Source organism: Carassius auratus, chromosome 9 (genome assembly GCF_003368295.1).
Source record: "Carassius auratus strain Wakin chromosome 9, ASM336829v1, whole genome shotgun sequence".
Classification (NCBI taxonomy): domain Eukaryota; kingdom Metazoa; phylum Chordata; class Actinopteri; order Cypriniformes; family Cyprinidae; genus Carassius; species Carassius auratus.
The window spans coordinates 4,845,628-4,865,092 of record NC_039251.1 but is presented as its reverse complement, the minus strand read 5'-3'; the positions used below and the strand labels follow the sequence as shown (position 1 = coordinate 4,865,092).

The 19,465-nt window shown below is 36.8% G+C and overlaps 2 protein-coding genes and 1 long non-coding RNA gene across 9 annotated transcripts in view; 1 reads left to right on the top strand and 2 right to left on the bottom strand.

Annotated features, from left to right (window-relative positions):
- Positions 1 to 19,465, top strand: part of LOC113109177 (NACHT, LRR and PYD domains-containing protein 3-like) — a 1,077,877-nt gene that overhangs the window by 123,977 nt on the left and 934,435 nt on the right. The gene's annotated exons all lie outside the window — the stretch shown is intronic.
- LOC113109186 (inactive dipeptidyl peptidase 10) overlaps positions 1 to 19,465 on the bottom strand; it is a 91,488-nt gene that overhangs the window by 46,848 nt on the left and 25,175 nt on the right. The window lies entirely within an intron of this gene.
- Positions 1,046 to 4,170, bottom strand: LOC113109258 (uncharacterized). The gene is made up of 2 exons (XR_003292912.1): positions 3,183 to 4,170; positions 1,046 to 3,132 (listed from the first exon to the last, which is right to left on the bottom strand). It is a non-coding gene; the product is annotated as an uncharacterized LOC113109258 (long non-coding RNA).

Genomic DNA, 19,465 nt, shown 5'->3' with positions numbered 1-19,465 from the left:
CCTGAACGGTTTAGCACCTCAGTATTTGAATGAGCTCCTTTTACATTATACTCCTCTACGTCCGCTACGTTCTCAAAACTCAGGCAATTTGATAATACCTAGAATATCAAAATCAACTGCGGGTGGCAGGTCCTTTTCCTATTTGGCGCCTAAACTCTGGAATAACCTACCTAACATTGTTCGGGAGGCAGACACACTCTTGCAGTTTAAATCTAGATTGAAGACCCATCTCTTTAACCTGGCATACACATAAAATACTAATATGCTTTTAATATCCAAATCCGTTAAAGGTTTTTTAGGCTGCATTAATAAGGTAAACTGGAACCGGAACACTTCACATAACACCCAGTGTACCTTCTACATCATTAGAAGAATGGCATCTACGCTAATATTTGTCTGTTTCTCTCTTGTTCCGAGGTCACCGTAGCCACCAGATCCAGTCTGTGTCCAGACCAGAGTGTCACTGCAGCCACCCGGATCCAGTACGTATCCAGACATGATGGTGGATCAGCACCTAGAAAGGACCTCTACTGCCCTGAAAGACAGCGGAGACCAGGACAACTAGAGCCCCATATACAGATCCCCTGTAAAGACCTTGTCTCAGAGGAGCACCAGGACAAGACCACAGGAAACAGATGATTCTTCTGCACAATCTGACTTTGCTGCAGCCTGGAATTGAACTACTGGTTTCGTCTGGTCAGAGGAGAACTGGCCCCCAACTGAGCCTGGTTTCTCCCAAGGTTTTTTTCTCCATTCTGTCACCGATCGGGTTTCGGTTCCTTGCCGCTGTCGCCTCTGGCTTGCTTAGTTGGGGTCACTTCATCTACAGCGATATCATTGACTTGATTGCAAATAAATGCACAGACACTATTTAACTGAACAGAGATGACATCACTGAATTCAATGATGAACTGCCTTTAACTTTCATTTTGCATTATTGACACACTGTTTTCCTAATGAATGTTGTTCAGTTGCTTTGACGCAATGTATTTTGTTTGAAATGATGACAATGGTCCTGGATCAACATTAGCAAATCTACCCCATATTGAAATGATGACAATGGTCCTGGATCAACATTAGCGAATCTACTCCTTGAAATGATGACGATAGTCCTGGATCAACATTAGGGAATCTAACCTGTACTGAAATGGTCATGATGGTCTTCGATCAACATTAGCTAATCTACCCCGTATTGAAATGACGACAATGGTCCTAGATCAACATTAGTGAATCTACCCCGTATTGAAATGGTCATGATGGTCCTGGATCAACATTAGCGAATCTACCCCGTATTGAAATGGTCATGATGCTCTTCGATCAACATTAGCTAATCTACCCCGTATTGAAATGGTCATGATGGTCCTGGATCAACATTAGTGAATCTACCCTGTATTGAAATGGTCATGATGGTCCAGGATCAACATTAGGGAATCTATCCCGTATTGAAATGGTCATGATGGTCCAGGATCAACATTAGTGAATCTATCCCGTATTGAAATGATGACAATGGTCCTAGATCAACATTAGTGAATCTACCCCGTATTGAAATGGTCATGATGCTCTTCGATCAACATTAGCGAATCTACCCCGTATTGAAATGGTCATGATGGTCCTGGATCAACATTAGTGAATCTATCCCGCATTGAAATGGTCATGTTGGTCCTGTATCAACATTAGCGAATCTACCCCTTATTGAAATGGTCATGATGGTCCTGGATCAACATTAGCGAGTCTACCCCGTATTGAAATGGTCATGTTGGTCCTGTATCAACATTAGCGAATCTACCCCTTATTGAAATGGTCATGACAGTGCTGGATCAACATTAGTGAACCTACCCCTTATTGAAATGGTCATGTTGGTCCTGTATCAACATTAGCGAATCTACCCCGTATTGAAATGGTCATGATGGTCCAGGATCAACATTAGTGAATCTATCCCGTATTGAAATGATGACAATGGTCCTAGATCAACATTAGTGAATCTACCCCGTATTGAAATGGTCATGATGGTCCTGGATCAACATTAGTGAATCTATCCCACATTGAAATGGTCATGACAGTGCTGGATCAACATTAGTGAACCTACCCCTTATTGAAATGGTCATGTTGGTCCTGTATCAACATTAGCGAATCTACCCCTTATTGAAATGGTCATGATGGTCTTCGATCAACATTAGCTAATCTACCCCGTATTGAAATGGTCATGATGGTCCTGGATCAACATTAGCGAATCTACCCTGTATTGAAATGGTCATGATGGTCCTGGATCAACATTAGTGAATCTATCCCGTATTGAAATGATGTCAATGGTCCTAGATCAACATTAGTGAATCTACCCCGTATTGAAATGGTCATGATGCTCTTCGATCAACATTAGCGAATCTACCCCGTATTGAAATGGTCATGATGGTCCTGGATCAACATTAGCGAGTCTACCCCGTATTGAAATGGTCATGTTGGTCCTGTATCAACATTAGCGAATCTACCCCTTATTGAAATGGTCATGACAGTGCTGGATCAACATTAGTGAACCTACCCCTTATTGAAATGGTCATGTTGGTCCTGTATCAACATTAGCGAATCTACCCTGTATTGAAATGGTCATGATGGTCCAGGATCAACATTAGTGAATCTATCCCGTATTGAAATGATGACAATGGTCCTAGATCAACATTAGTGAATCTACCCCGTATTGAAATGGTCATGATGGTCTTCGATCAACATTAGCTAATCTACCCCGTATTGAAATGGTCATGATGGTCCAGGATCAACATTAGGGAATCTATCCCGTATTGAAATGGTCATGATGGTCCAGGATCAACATTAGTGAATCTATCCCGTATTGAAATGATGACAATGGTCCTAGATCAACATTAGTGAATCTACCCCGTATTGAAATGGTCATGATGCTCTTCGATCAACATTAGCGAATCTACCCCGTATTGAAATGGTCATGATGGTCCTGGATCAACATTAGTGAATCTATCCCGCATTGAAATGGTCATGTTGGTCCTGTATCAACATTAGCGAATCTACCCCTTATTGAAATGGTCATGATGGTCCTGGATCAACATTAGCGAGTCTACCCCGTATTGAAATGGTCATGTTGGTCCTGTATCAACATTAGCGAATCTACCCCTTATTGAAATGGTCATGACAGTGCTGGATCAACATTAGTGAACCTACCCCTTATTGAAATGGTCATGTTGGTCCTGTATCAACATTAGCGAATCTACCCCGTATTGAAATGGTCATGATGGTCCAGGATCAACATTAGTGAATCTATCCCGTATTGAAATGATGACAATGGTCCTAGATCAACATTAGTGAATCTACCCCGTATTGAAATGGTCATGATGGGCTTCGATCAACATTAGCGAATCTACCCCGTATTGAAATGGTCATGATGGTCCTGGATCAACATTAGTGAATCTATCCCGCATTGAAATGGTCATGACAGTGCTGGATCAACATTAGTGAACCTACCCCTTATTGAAATGGTCATGTTGGTCCTGTATCAACATTAGCGAATCTACCCCTTATTGAAATGGTCATGATGGTCCTGGATCAACATTAGCGAGTCTACCCCGTATTGAAATGATGACAATGGTCCTAGATCAACATTAGTGAACCTACCCCTTATTGAAATGGTCATGACAGTCCTGGATCAACATTAGCGAATCTACCCCGTATTGAAATGATGACAATGGTCCTTCATCAACATTAGGGAATCTATCCCGTATTGAAATGGTCATGACAGTCCTGGATCAACATTAGTGTATCTAACCCATACTGAAATGGTCATGATGCTCTTCGATCAACATTAGCGAATCTACCCCGTATTGAAATGGTCATGATGGTCTTCGATCAACATTAGCGAATCTACCCCGTATTGAAATGGTCATGATGGTCCTAGATCAACATTAGCGAATCTACCCCGTATTGAAATGGTCATGTTGGTCCTGGATAAACATTAGCGAATCTACCCCTTATTGAAATGGTCATGATGGTCCTGGATCAACATTAGTGAACCTACCCCTTATTGAAATGGTCATGATGGTCTTCGATCAACATTAGCGAATCTACCCCGTATTGAAATGGTCATGATGGTCCTGGATCAACATTAGCGAATCTACCCCGTATTGAAATGATGACAATGGTCCTGGATCAACATTAATCAATCAATCAATCAATCAATCACCTTTATTTATATAGTGCTTTAAACAAAATACATTGCGCCAAAGCACTGAACAACATTCATTTGGAAAACAGTGTCTCAATAATGCAAAATGATAGTTAAAGGCAGTTCATCATTGAATTAATTGATGTCATCTCTGTTCAGTTGAAATAGTGTCTGTTTTAATTTGCAATCAAGTCAACGATATCGCTGTAGATGAAGTGACCCCAACTAAGCAAGCCAGAGGCGACAGCGGCAAGGAACCGAAACTCCATCGGTGACAGAATGGAGAAAAAAAACCTTGGGAGAAACCAGGCTCAGTTGGGGGCCAGTTCTCCTCTGACCAGACGAAACCAGTAGTTCAATTCCAGGCTGCAGCAAAGTCAGATTGTGCAGAAGAATCATCTGTTTCCTGTGGTCTTGTCCTGGTGCTCCTCTGAGACAAGGTCTTTACAGGGGATCTGTATCTGGGGCTCTAGTTGTCCTGGTCTCCGCTGTCTTTCAGGGCAGTAGAGGTCCTTTCTAGGTGCTGATCCACCATCTGGTCTGGATACGTACTGGATCCGGGTGACTGCAGTGACCCTCTGATCTGGACACAGTCTGGATCTGGTGGCCACGGTGACCTCGGAACAAGAGAGAAACAGACAAATATTAGCGTAGATGCCATTCTTCTAATGATGTAGAAAGTACGGTGTTATGTGAAGTGTTCCGGTTCCAGTTTACCTAATTAATGCAGCCTAAAAATCCTTTAACGGATTTGGATATTAAAAGCATATTAGTATGTTATGTGTATGCCAGGTTAAAGAGATGGGTCTTTAATCTAGATTTAAACTGCAAGAGTGTGTCTGCCTCCCGAACAATATTAGGTAGGTTATTCCAGAGTTTAGGCGCCAAATAGGAAAAGGATCTGCCGCCCGCAGTTGATTTTGATATTCTAGGTATTATCAAATTGCCTGAGTTTTGAGAACGTAGCGGACGTAGAGGAGTATAATGTAAAAGGAGCTCATTCAAATACTGAGGTGCTAAACCATTCAGGGCTTTATAAGTAATAAGCAATATTTTAAAATCTATACGATGTTTGATAGGGAGCCAGTGCAGTGTGGACAGGACCGGGCTAATATGGTCATACTTCCTGGTTCTAGTAAGAACTCTTGCTGCTGCATTTTGGACTAGCTGTAGTTTGTTTACCAAGCGTGCAGAACAACCACCCAATAAAGCATTACAGTAGTCTAACCTTGAAGTCATAAATGCATGGATTAACATTTCTGCATTTGACATTGAGAGCATAGGCCGTAATTTAGATATATTTTTGAGATGGAAAAATGCAGTTTTACAAATGCTAGAAACGTGGCTTTCTAAGGAAAGATTGCGATCAAGTAGCACACCTAGGTTCCTAACTGATGACGAAAAATTGACAGAGCAACCATCAAGTCTTAGACAGTGTTCTAGGTTATTACAAGTAGAGTTTTTAGGCCCTATGATTAACACCTCTGTTTTTTCTGAATTTAGCAGTAAGAAATTACTCGTCATCCAACTTTTTATATCGACTATGCATTCCATTAGTTTTTCAAATTGGTGTGTTTCCCCCGGGCTGCGAGGAAATATAGAGCTGCGTATCATCAGCATAACAGTGAAAGCTAACACCATGTTTCCTGATGATATCTCCCAAGGGTAACATATAAAGCGTGAAGAGTAGCGGCCCTAGAACTGAGCCTTGAGGTACTCCATACTGCACTTGTGATCGATATGATACATCTTCATTCACTGCTACGAACTGATGGCGGTCATATAAGTACGATTTAAACCATGCTAATGCACTTCCACTGATGCCAACAAAGTGTTCAAGTCTATGCAAAAGAATGTTGTGGTCAATTGTGTCAAACGCAGCACTAAGATCCAATAAAACTAATAGAGAGATACACCCACGATCAGATGATAAGAGCAGATCATTTGTAACTCTAAGGAGAGCAGTTTCAGTACTATGATACGGTCTAAATCCTGACTGGAAATCCTCACATATACCATTTTTCTCTAAGAAGGAATATAATTGTGAGGATACCACCTTTTCTAGTATCTTGGACAGAAAAGGGAGATTCGAGATTGGTCTATAATTAACTAGTTCTCTGGGGTCAAGTTGTGGCTTTTTTATGAGAGGCTTAATAACAGCCAGTTTGAAGGTTTTGGGGACATGTCCTAATAACAATGAGGAATTAATAATAGTCAGAAGAGGACCTATGACTTCTGGAAGCACCTCTTTTAAGAGCTTAGATGGTATAGGGTCTAACATACATGTTGTAAGTTTAGATGATTTAACAAGTTTATACAATTCTTCCTCTCCTATAGTAGAGAATGAGTGGAACTGTTCCTCAGGGGGTCTATAGTGCACTGTCTGATGCGAAACTGTAGCTGACGGCTGAATGGTTGCAATTTTATCTCTAATAGTATCGATTTTAGAAGTAAAGTAGTTCATAAAGTCATTACTGCTGTGGTGTTGGGAAATGTCAACACTTGTTGAGGCTTTATTTTTCGTTAATTTAGCCACTGTATTGAATAAATACCTGGGGTTATGTTTGTTTTCTTCTAAAAGAGAAGAAAAGTAATCAGATCTAGCAGTTTTTAATGCTTTTCGGTAGGATATGCTACTTTCCCGCCAAGCAATACGAAATACCTCTAGTTTTGTTTTCCTCCAGCTGCGCTCCATTTTTCGGGCTGCTCTCTTTAGGGTGCGAGTATGCTCATTATACCATGGTGTCAAACTGTTTTCCTTAACATTTCTTAAGCGTAAAGGAGCAACTGTATTTAAAGTGCTAGAAAAGAGAGAGTCCATAGTTTCTGTTACATCATCAAGTTGTTCTGAGGTTTTGGATATGCTAAGGAATTCGGATACATCAGGAAGATAACTTAAAAAGCTGTCTTTTGCGGTAGAAGTGATGGTTCTTCGATACTTGTAACAAGAAGTAGAATTTACAATTTTGGCTATATGAAGTTTACACAGAACTAAATAACGATCTGAGATATCATCACTTCGCTGAATAATTTCAACACTATCAACATCAATTCCATGTGACAGTATTAAATCTAGAGTATGATTTCGACAATGAGTAGGTCCTGAAACGTGTTGTCTAACACCAATAGAGTTCAGAATGTCTATAAATGCTGATCCCAATACATCTTTTTCATTATCGACATGGATATTAAAATCACCAACTATTAAGACTTTATCTGCAGCCAGAACTAACTCGGATGTAAAATCACCAAACTCTTTAATAAAGTCTGTATGGTGCCCTGGTGGCCTGTATACAGTAGCCAGTACAAACATAACAGGGGATTTATCATTAACATTGGTTTCTCTGGATAATGTTATATGAAGCACCATTACTTCAAATGAGTTATACTTGAAGCCTGCCCTCTGAGAAATCCTGAAAACGTTATTATAAATTGAAGCAACACCTCCCCCTTTGCCTTTTAGACGCGGCTCGTGTTTATAACAATAATCTTGGGGGGTGGACTCATTTAAAATAATGTAATCATCAGGTTTTAGCCAGGTTTCTGTCAAGCAGAGCACATCTATATTATGATCAGTTATCATATTATTTACAAAAAGTGTTTTCGTAGAAATGGATCTGATATTCAATAAGCCAATCTTTATCATTTGTTTATCCATATTGCATTTGTTTTTTATTTGTTGAACCTCAATTAAATTGTTAACCTTAACTTGGTTTGGACGTTTTTTGTATTTTCTAGTTCGTGGAACAGACACAGTCTCTATAGTGTGATATCTAGGTGAAAGAGTCTCTATGTGCTGAGAATTAACTGACCTCTGTGACGGGAGGCAGCTAGCAGACGGTCGGTTTAGCCAGTCTGTCTGCTTCCTGACCTGGGCCCCAGTTAGTCAAGTATAAACACTAAGACTATTTGCCATAATTCTAGACAGAAGAGTGGCGCCACCCCAGGAGGGATGAAGACCATCTCTTTTAAACAGGTCAGGTCTGCCCCAAAAGCTCGTCCAATTGTCTATATAACCTATGTTATTCTGTGGGCACCACTTAGACATCCAGCCATTGAGTGATGACAATCTGCTATGCATCTCATCACCACGGTAAGCAGGGAGGGGACCAGAGCATATTACAGTGTCTGACATCGTGCTTGCAAGTTCACACACCTCTTTAAAGTTATTTTTAGTGATCTCCGACTGGCGAAGTCGAACATCATTAGCGCCGGCATGAATAACAATCTTACTGTATTTACGTTTAGCATTAGCCAGCACTTTTAAATTTGCCAAGATGTCAGGCGCTCTGGCTCCCGGTAAACATTTGACTATGGTGGCTGGTGTCTCTATATTCACGTTCCGTACAATAGAATCGCCAGTAACTAGAGCACTTTCATCAGGTTTCTCAGTGGGTGCATCACTGAGTGGGGAGAACCTGTTTAATGTTTTGATCGGAACAGAAGAGCGGTGTTTTGACCCACGACTACGCTGCCTCACCGTCACCCAGTTGCCCTGCTGCAGGGGCTCTGCTGGAACCGGACAATGTACAGGAATCCCTGAGCTAGACGCATCCAAAGCCATATCTAGAGCCCTAACATTCTTACTGTCCTCAATTAAAGTTTGGATGCGTGTCTCTAATTCTGAAATCTTCTCTGTCAGCCTAACTGTTTCCCTGCATTTATCACATGTGAATCCCTCATCAGCGACAGAGATAGATAAACTGTACATGTGGCAAGAGGTGCAAATAACAATTGTAGGAGAAGCCATTACTCACCGTGCTTGATGAAATATTCTTACTGCGGTTGTTTGATGAACTTGTGGAAAACTGCAGCGTGAGAGAGGAGAGGAGAGGAGAAAAGAAAACGCTAATGACAAGCTAACGAGTGCTAACGCTTTACTGCGGTCAAGCCAGCCGCGCTTTGAAAATACACGGTCAAGCCAGCCGCACTTTTTTTTTCCTTTGCGCGTGTAATCATGCACTTACGGTACGGGTGCTGAGAGCAGTCAAAATGCATGTAAAGAAGCTGTCGTACACACGTTTCCTTTATACTTTCGCTTATTTTAACTCATGATTGTATATAAACGTTTGTGTTGTACATAAATCATTTTAAATCGTTTATTAGAGATTATAAATTACAATATTAATGATTTTCAGTGTGTGTGTATATATATATATATATATGTGTGTGTATATATATATATATATATATATATATATATACACACACATATATTTATATATATATATATATATATATATATATATATATATATATATATATATATATATATATATACATATATTTATATATATATATATATATATATATATATATATATATATATATATACACACATACAGTATATTTATATATATATATATATATATATATACACACATATATTTATATATATATATATATATATATATATATATATATATATATATATATATATATATATATATATATATATATATATATATATTTAATGCATTCTACCAATTGCACTGTCCCAGTTTCCTACACAAAGAAGTGTTCCTTTATATGTTAGCTCATTCTTTCATATCATATGCATTCAGAATGACCCTGACTATCACTGTATTCATTTTCAAAGCATTTTAATGTATAGTTGTGGAGAAAGCTAAAAGCAAAATCACCCCAAATAAAAAATGCATCCGAGAAATTGCAGTGTGTCCCATTTTTCAACATTCATAAAAAAGGTTGCTTTATAGGTTAGCTCATTCTTTCAAATCATATGTATTCAGAGTGATCCTGACTACCACTGTATTAATATTCAAGGCATTTTACTGTATAGTTTTGGAGAAAACCAAAAGCAAATTCACCCAAAACATCAAAATCCATTGTTGCACTTAAACTTTTTCCCATTTTCCAAAATTCATATAAAGTGTTCCTTTATAGGTTAGCTCATTCTTTTAATGTATATGTATTCAGAGTGACCCAGACTACCACTGTATTAATTATCAAGGCATTTTACTGTATAGTTTTGGAGAAAACTAAAAGCAAATTCACCCAAAACATCAAAATCCATTGTTGCACTTACACTTTTTCCCATTTTCCAAAATTCATATAAAGTGTTCCTTTATAGGTTAGCTCATTCTTTTAATGTATATGTATTCAGAGTGACCCAGACTACCACTGAATTAATTATCAAGGCATTTTACTGTATAGTTTTTTTAGAAAACTAAAAGCAAATTCACCCAAAACATCAAAGTCCATTGTTGCACTTACACTTTTTCCCATTTTCCAAAATTCATAAAAGGTGTTCCTTTATAGGTTAGCTAATTCTTTCAAGTCATATGTATTCAGAGTGACCCCTACTTTCACTGTATTAATATTCAAGGCATTTTACTGTATAGTTTTGGAGAAAACTAAAAGCAAATTCCCGCAAAACATCAATCTCCATTGTTGCACTTAAACTTTTTCCCATTTTCAAAAATTCATATAAAGTGTTCCTTTATAGGTTAGCTCATTCATTTAATGTATATGTATTCAGAGTGACCCAGACTACCACTGTATTAATTATCAAGGCATTTTACTGTATAGTTTTGGAGAAAACTAAAAGCAAATTCACCCAAAACATCAAAATCCATTGTTGCACTTAGACTTTTTCCCATTTTCCAAAATTCATAAAAGGGGTTCCTTTATAGGTTAGCTCATTCTTTCAAGTCATATGTATTCAGAGTGACCCCTACTATCACTGTATTAATATTCAAGGCATTTTACTGTATAGTTTTGGAGAAAACTAAAAGCAAATTCCCGCAAAACATCAATCTCCATTGTTGCACTTAAACTTATTCCCATTTTCAAAAATTCATATAAAGTGTTCCTTTATAGGTTAGCTCATTCTTTTAATGTATATGTATTCAGAGTGACCCAGACTACCACTGTATTAATTATCAAGGGATTTTACTGTATAGTTTTGGAGAAAACTAAAAGCAAATTCACCCAAAACATCAAAATCCATTGTTGCACTTAGACTTTTTCCCATTTTCCAAAATTCATAAAAGGTGTTCCTTTATAGGTTAGCTCATTCTTTCAAGTCATATGTATTCAGAGTGACCCCTACTATCACTGTATTAATATTCAAGGCATTTTACTGTATAGTTTTGGAGAAAACTAAAAGCAAATTCACCTAAAACATCAAACTCCATTGTAGCACTTATACTTTTTCCCAATTTCCAAAATTCATAAAAGGTGTTCCTTTATAGGTTAGCTGATTCTTTCAAGTCATATGTATTCAGAGTGACCCCTACTATTACTGTATTAATATTCAAGGCATTTTACTGTATAGTTTTGGAGAAAACTAAAAGCAAATTCCCGCAAAACATCAATCTCCATTGTAGCACTTAAACTTTTTCCCATTTTCAAAAATTCATATAAAGTGTTCCTTTATAGGTTAGCTCATTCTTTTAATGTATATGTATTCAGAGTGACCCAGACTCCCACTGTATTAATATTCAAGGCATTTTACTGTATAGTTTTGGAGAAAACTAAAAGCAAATTCACCCAAAACATCAAACTCCATTGTAGCACTTATACTTTTTCCCATTTTCCAAAATTCATAAAAGGTGTTCCTTTATAGGTTAGCTGATTCTTTCAAGTCATATGTATTCAGAGTGACCCCTACTATCACTGTATTAATATTCAAGGCATTTTACTGTATAGTTTTGGAGAAAACTAAAAGCAAATTCCCGCAAAACATCAATCTCCATTGTTGCACTTAAACTTTTTCCCATTTTCAAAAATTCATATAAAGTGTTCCTTTATAGGTTAGCTCATTCTTTTAATGTATATGTATTCAGAGTGACCCAGACTACCACTGTATTAATTATCAAGGGATTTTACTGTATAGTTTTGGAGAAAACTAAAAGCAAATTCACCCAAAACATCAAAATCCATTGTTGCACTTACACTTTTTCCCATATTCCAAAATTCATAAAAGGTGTTCCTTTATAGGTTTAGCTCATTCTTTCAAGTCATATGTATTCAGAGTGACCCCTACTATCACTGTATTAATATTCAAGGCATTTTACTGTATAGTTTTGGAGAAAACTAAAAGCAAATTCACCCAAAACATCAAACTCCATTGTTGCACTTACACTTTTTCCCAATTTCCAAAATTCATAAAAGGTGTTCCTTTATAGGTTAGCTGATTCTTTCAAGTCATATGTATTCAGAGTGACCCCTACTATCACTGTATTAATATTCAAGGCATTTTACTGTATAGTTTTGGAGAAAACTAAAAGCAAATTCCCGCAAAACATCAATCTCCATTGTTGCACTTGAACTTTTTCCCATTTTCAAAAATTCATATAAAGTGTTCCTTTATAGGTTAGCTCATTCTTTTAATGTATATGTATTCAGAGTGACCCAGACTCCCACTGTATTAATATCAAGGCATTTTACTGTATAGTTTTGGAGAAAACTAAAAGCAAATTCACCCAAAACATCAAACTCCATTGTAGCACTTATACTTTTTCCCATTTTCCAAAATTCATAAAAGGTGTTCCTATATAGGTTAGCTGATTCTTTCAAGTCATATGTATTCAGAGTGACCCCTACTATCACTGTATTAATATTCAAGGCATTTTACTGTATAGTTTTGGAGAAAACTAAAAGCAAATTCCCGCAAAACATCAATCTCCATTGTTGCACTTAAACTTTTTCCCATTTTCAAAAATTCATATAAAGTGTTCCTTTATAGGTTAGCTCATTCTTTTAATGTATATGTATTCAGAGTGACCCAGACTACCACTGTATTAATTATCAAGGGATTTTACTGTATAGTTTTGGAGAAAACTAAAAGCAAATTCACCCAAAACATCAAAATCCATTGTTGCACTTACACTTTTTCCCATTTTCCAAAATTCATAAAAGGTGTTCCTATATAGGTTAGCTCATTCTTTCAAGTCATATGTATTCTGAGTGACCCCTACTATCACTGTATTAATATTCAAGGCATTTTACTGTATAGTTTTGGAGAAAACTAAAAGCAAATTCACCTAAAACATCAAACTCCATTGTAGCACTTATACTTTTTCCCAATTTCCAAAATTCATAAAAGGTGTTCCTTTATAGGTTAGCTGATTCTTTCAAGTCATATGTATTCAGAGTGACCCCTACTATCACTGTATTAATATTCAAGGCATTTTACTGTATAGTTTTGGAGAAAACTAAAAGCAAATTCCCGCAAAACATCAAATCTCCATTGTTGCACTTAAACTTTTTCCCATTTTCCAAAATTCATACTATAAAGTGTTCCTTTATAGGTTAGCTCATTCTTTTCAATGTATATGTATTCAGAGTGACCCAGACTCCCACTGTATTAATATTCAAGGCATTTTACTGTATAGTTTTGGAGAAAACTAAAAGCAAATTCACCCAAAACATCAAACTCCATTGTAGCACTTATACTTTTTCCCATTTTCCAAAATTCATAAAAGGTGTTCCTTTATAGGTTAGCTGATTCTTTCAAGTCATATGTATTCAGAGTGACCCCTACTATCACTGTATTAATATTCAAGGCATTTTACTGTATAGTTTTGGAGAAAACTAAAAGCAAATTCCCGCAAAACATCAATCTCCATTGTTGCACTTAAACTTTTTCCCATTTTCAAAAATTCATATAAAGTGTTCCTTTATAGGTTAGCTCATTCTTTTAATGTATATGTATTCAGAGTGACCCAGACTACCACTGTATTAATTATCAAGGGATTTTACTGTATAGTTTTGGAGAAAACTAAAAGCAAATTCACCCAAAACATCAAAATCCATTGTTGCACTTACACTTTTTCCCATTTTCCAAAATTCATAAAAGGTGTTCCTATATAGGTTAGCTCATTCTTTCAAGTCATATGTATTCTGAGTGACCCCTACTTTCACTGTATTAATATTCAAGGCATTTTACTGTATAGTTTTGGAGAAAACTAAAAGCAAATTCACCTAAAACATCAAACTCCATTGTAGCACTTATACTTTTTCCCAATTTCCAAAATTCATAAAAGGTGTTCCTTTATAGGTTAGCTGATTCTTTCAAGTCATATGTATTCAGAGTGACCCCTACTATCACTGTATTAATATTCAAGGCATTTTACTGTATAGTTTTGGAGAAAACTAAAAGCAAATTCCCGCAAAACATCAATCTCCATTGTTACACTTAAACTTTTTCCCATTTTCAAAAATTCATATAAAGTGATCCTTTATAGGTTAGCTCATTCTTTTAATGTATATGTATTTAGAGTGACCCAGACTACCACTGTATTAATTATCAAGGCATTTTACTGTATAGTTTTGGAGAAAACTAAAAGCAAATTCACCCAAAACATCAAACTCCATTGTAGCACTTACAGTATTGTTCAAAATAATAGCAGTACAATGTGACTAACCAGAATAATCAAGGTTTTTCGTATATTTTTTTATTGCTACGTGGCAAACAAGTTACCAGTAGGTTCAGTAGATTCTCAGAAAACAAATGAGACCCAGCATTCATGATATGCACGCTCTTAAGGCTGTGCAATTGGGCAATTAGTTGAATTAGTTGAAAGGGTTGTGTTCAAAAAAATAGCAGTGTGGCATTCAATCACTGAGGTCATCAATTTTGTGAAGAAACAGGTGTGAATCAGGTGGCCCCTATTTAAGGATGAAGCCAACACTTGTTGAACATGCATTTGAAAGCTGAGGAAAATGGGTCGTTCAAGACATTGTTCAGAAGAACAGCGTACTTTGATTAAAAAGTTGATTAGAGAGGGGAAAACCTATAAAGAGGTGCAAAAAATGATAGGCTGTTCAGCTAAAGTGATCTCCAATGCCTTAAAATGGAGAGCAAAACCAGAGAGACGTGGAAGAAAACGGAAGACAACCATCAAAATGGATAGAAGAATAACCAGAATGGCAAAGGCTCAGCCAATGATCACCTCCAGGATGATCAAAGACAGTCTGGAGTTACCTGTAAGTACTGTGACAGTTAGAAGACGTCTGTGTGAAGCTAATCTATTTTCAAGAATCCCCCGCAAAGTCCCTCTGTTAAAAACTTTGAATTTGAAAATTTGCCAAAGAACACATCAACTGGCCTAAAGAGAAATGGAGGAACATTTTGTGGACTGATGAGAGTAAAATTGTTCTTTTTGGGTCCAAGGGCCACAGGCAGTTTGTGAGACGACCCCCAAACTCTGAATTCAAGCCACAGTACACAGTGAAGACAGTGAAGCATGGAGGTGCAAGCATCATGATATGGGCATGTTTCTCCTACTATGGTGTTGGGCCTATTTATCGCATACCAGGGATCATGGATCAGTTTGCATATGTTAAAATACTTGAAGAGGTCATGTTGCCCTATGCTGAAGAGGACATGCCCTTGAAATGGTTGTTTCAACAAGACAATGACCCAAAACACACTAGTAAACGGGCAAAGTCTTGGTTCCAAACCAACAAAATTAATGTTATGGAGTGGCCAGCCCAATCTCCAGACCTTAATACAATTGAGAACTTGTGGGGTGATATCAAAAATGCTGTTTCTGAAGCAAAACCAAGAAATGTGAATGAATTGTGGAATGTTGTTAAAGGATCATGGAGTGGAATAACAGCTGAGAGGTGCCACAAGTTGGTTGACTCCATGCCACACAGATGTCAAGCAGTTTTAAAAAACTGTGGTCATACAACTAAATATTAGTTTAGTGATTCACAGGATTGCTAAATCCCAGAAAAAAAAATGTTTGTACAAAATAGTTTTGAGTTTGTACAGTCAAAGGTAGACACTGCTATTTTTTTGAACACACCCCTTTCAACTAATTGCCCAATTGCACAGCCTTAAGAGCGTGCATATCATGAATGCTAGGTCTTGTTTGTTTTCTGACAATCTACTGAACCTACTGGTAACTTGTTTGCCACGTAGCAATAAAAAATATACTAAAAACCTTGATTATTCTGGTTAGTCACATTGTACTGCTATTATTTTGAACAATACTGTATACTTTTTCCCATTTTCCAAAATTCATAAAAGGTGTTCCTTTATAGGTTAGCTGATTCTTTCAAGTCATATGTATTCAGAGTGACGCCTACTATCACTGTATTAATATTCAAGGCATTTTACTGTATAGTTTTGGAGAAAACTAAAAGCAAATTCCCGCAAAACATCAATCTCCATTGTTGCACTTAAACTTTTTCCCATTTTCAAAAATTCATATAAAGTGTTCCTTTATAGGTTAGCTCATTCTTTTAATGTATATGTATTCAGAGTGACCCCTACTATCACTGTATTAATATTCAAGGCATTTTACTGTATAGTTTTGGAGAAAACTAAAAGCAAATTCACCTAAAACATCAAAATCCATTGTTGCACTTAGACTTTTTCCCATTTTCAAAAATTCATATAAAGTGTTCCTTTATAGTTTAGCTCATTCTTTTAATGTATATGTATTCAGAGTGACCCAGACTACCACTGTATTAATTATCAAGGCATTTTACTGTATAGTTTTGGAGAAAACTAAAAGCAAATTCACCCAAAACATCAAAATCCATTGTTGCACTTAGACTTTTTCCCATTTTCCAAAATTCATAAAAGGGGTTCCTTTATAGGTTAGCTCATTCTTTCAAGTCATATGTATTCAGAGTGACCCCTACTATCACTGTATTAATATTCAAGGCATTTTACTGTATAGTTTTGGAGAAAACTAAAAGCAAATTCCCGCAAAACATCAATCTCCATTGTTGCACTTAAACTTATTCCCATTTTCAAAAATTCATATAAAGTGTTCCTTTATAGGTTAGCTCATTCTTTTAATGTATATGTATTCAGAGTGACCCAGACTACCACTGTATTAATTATCAAGGGATTTTACTGTATAGTTTTGGAGAAAACTAAAAGCAAATTCACCCAAAACATCAAAATCCATTGTTGCACTTAGACTTTTTCCCATTTTCCAAAATTCATAAAAGGTGTTCCTTTATAGGTTAGCTCATTCTTTCAAGTCATATGTATTCAGAGTGACCCCTACTATCACTGTATTAATATTCAAGGCATTTTACTGTATAGTTTTGGAGAAAACTAAAAGCAAATTCCCGCAAAACATCAATCTCCATTGTTGCACTTAAACTTATTCCCATTTTCAAAAATTCATATAAAGTGTTCCTTTATAGGTTAGCTCATTCTTTTAATGTATATGTATTCAGAGTGACCCAGACTACCACTGTATTAATTATAAAGGCATTTTACTGTATAGTTTTGGAGAAAACTAAAAGCAAATTCACCCAAAACATCAAAATCCATTGTTGCACTTACACTTTTTCCCATTTTCCAAAATTTATAAAAGGTGTTCCTATATAGGTTAGCTCATTCTTTCAAGTCATATGTATTCAGAGTGACCCGTACTATCACTGTATTCATTTTCAAGGCATTTTACTGTATAGTTGTGGAGAAAACTAAAAGCAAATTCACCCAAAACATCAAAATCCATTGTTGCACTTACACTTTTTCCCATTTTCCAAAATTCATAAAAGATGTTCCTTTATAGGTTAGCTCATTCTTTCAAGTCATACAGTATTGTTCAAAATAATAGCAGTACAATGTGACTAACCAGAATAATCAAGGTTTTTCGTATATTTTTTTATTGCTACGTGGCAAACAAGTTACCAGTAGGTTCAGTAGATTCTCAGAAAACAAATGAGACCCAGCATTCATGAAATGCACGCTCTTAAGGCTGTGCAATTGGGCAATTAGTTGAATTAGTTGAAAGGGGTGTGTTCAAAAAAATAGCAGTGTGGCATTCAATCACTGAGGTCATCAATTTTGTGAAGAAACAGGTGTGAATCAGGTGGCCCCTATTTAAGGATGAAGCCAACACTTGTTGAACATGCATTTGAAAGCTGAGGAAAATGGGTCGTTCAAGACATTGTTCAGAAGAACAGCGTACTTTGATTAAAAAGTTGATTAGAGAGGGGAAAACCTATAAAGAGGTGCAAAAAATGATAGGCTGTTCAGCTAAAATGATCTCCAATGCCTTAAAATGGAGAGCAAAACCAGAGAGACGTGGAAGAAAACGGAAGACAACCATCAAAATGGATAGAAGAATAACCAGAATGGCAAAGGCTCAGCCAATGATCACCTCCAGGATGATCAAAGACAGTCTGGAGTTACCTGTAAGTACTGTGACAGTTAGAAGACGTCTGTGTGAAGCTAATCTATTTTCAAGAATCCCCCGCAAAGTCCCTCTGTTAAAAAAAAGGCATGTGCAGAAGAGGTTATAATTTGCCAAAGAACACATCAACTGGCCTAAAGAGAAATGGAGGAACATTTTGTGGACTGATGAGAGTAAAATTGTTCTTTTTGGGTCCAAGGGCCACAGGCAGTTTGTGAGACGACCCCCAAACTCTGAATTCAAGCCACAGTACACAGTGAAGACAGTGAAGCATGGAGGTGCAAGCATCATGATATGGGCATGTTTCTCCTACTATGGTGTTGGGCCTATTTATCGCATACCAGGGATCATGGATCAGTTTGCATATGTTAAAATACTTGAAGAGGTCATGTTGCCCTATGCTGAAGAGGACATGCCCTTGAAATGGTTGTTTCAACAAGACAATGACCCAAAACACACTAGTAAACGGGCAAAGTCTTGGTTCCAAACCAACAAAATTAATGTTATGGAGTGGCCAGCCCAATCTCCAGACCTTAATCCAATTGAGAACTTGTGGGGTGATATCAAAAATGCTGTTTCTGAAGCAAAACCAAGAAATGTGAATGAATTGTGGAATGTTGTTAAAGAATCATGGAGTGGAATAACAGCTGAGAGGTGCCACAAGTTGGTTGACTCCATGCCACACAGATGTCAAGCAGTTTTAAAAAACTGTGGTCATACAACTAAATATTAGTTTAGTGATTCACAGGATTGCTAAATCCCAGAAAAAAAAAATGTTTGTACAAAATAGTTTTGAGTTTGTACAGTCAAAGGTAGACACTGCTATTTTTTTGAACACACCCCTTTCAACTAATTGCCCAATTGCACAGCCTTAAGAGCGTGCATATCATGAATGCTGGGTCTTGTTTGTTTTCTGACAATCTACTGAACCTACTGGTAACTTGTTTGCCACGTAGCAATAAAAAATATACTAAAAACCTTGATTATTCTGGTTAGTCACATTGTACTGCTATTATTTTGAACAACACTGTATGTATTCAGAGTGACCCCTACTATCACTGTATTAATATTCAAGGCATTTCACTATATAGTTTTTGAGAAACTAAAAGCAAATTCACCCTAAAAAAAATGCATCCTAGCAATT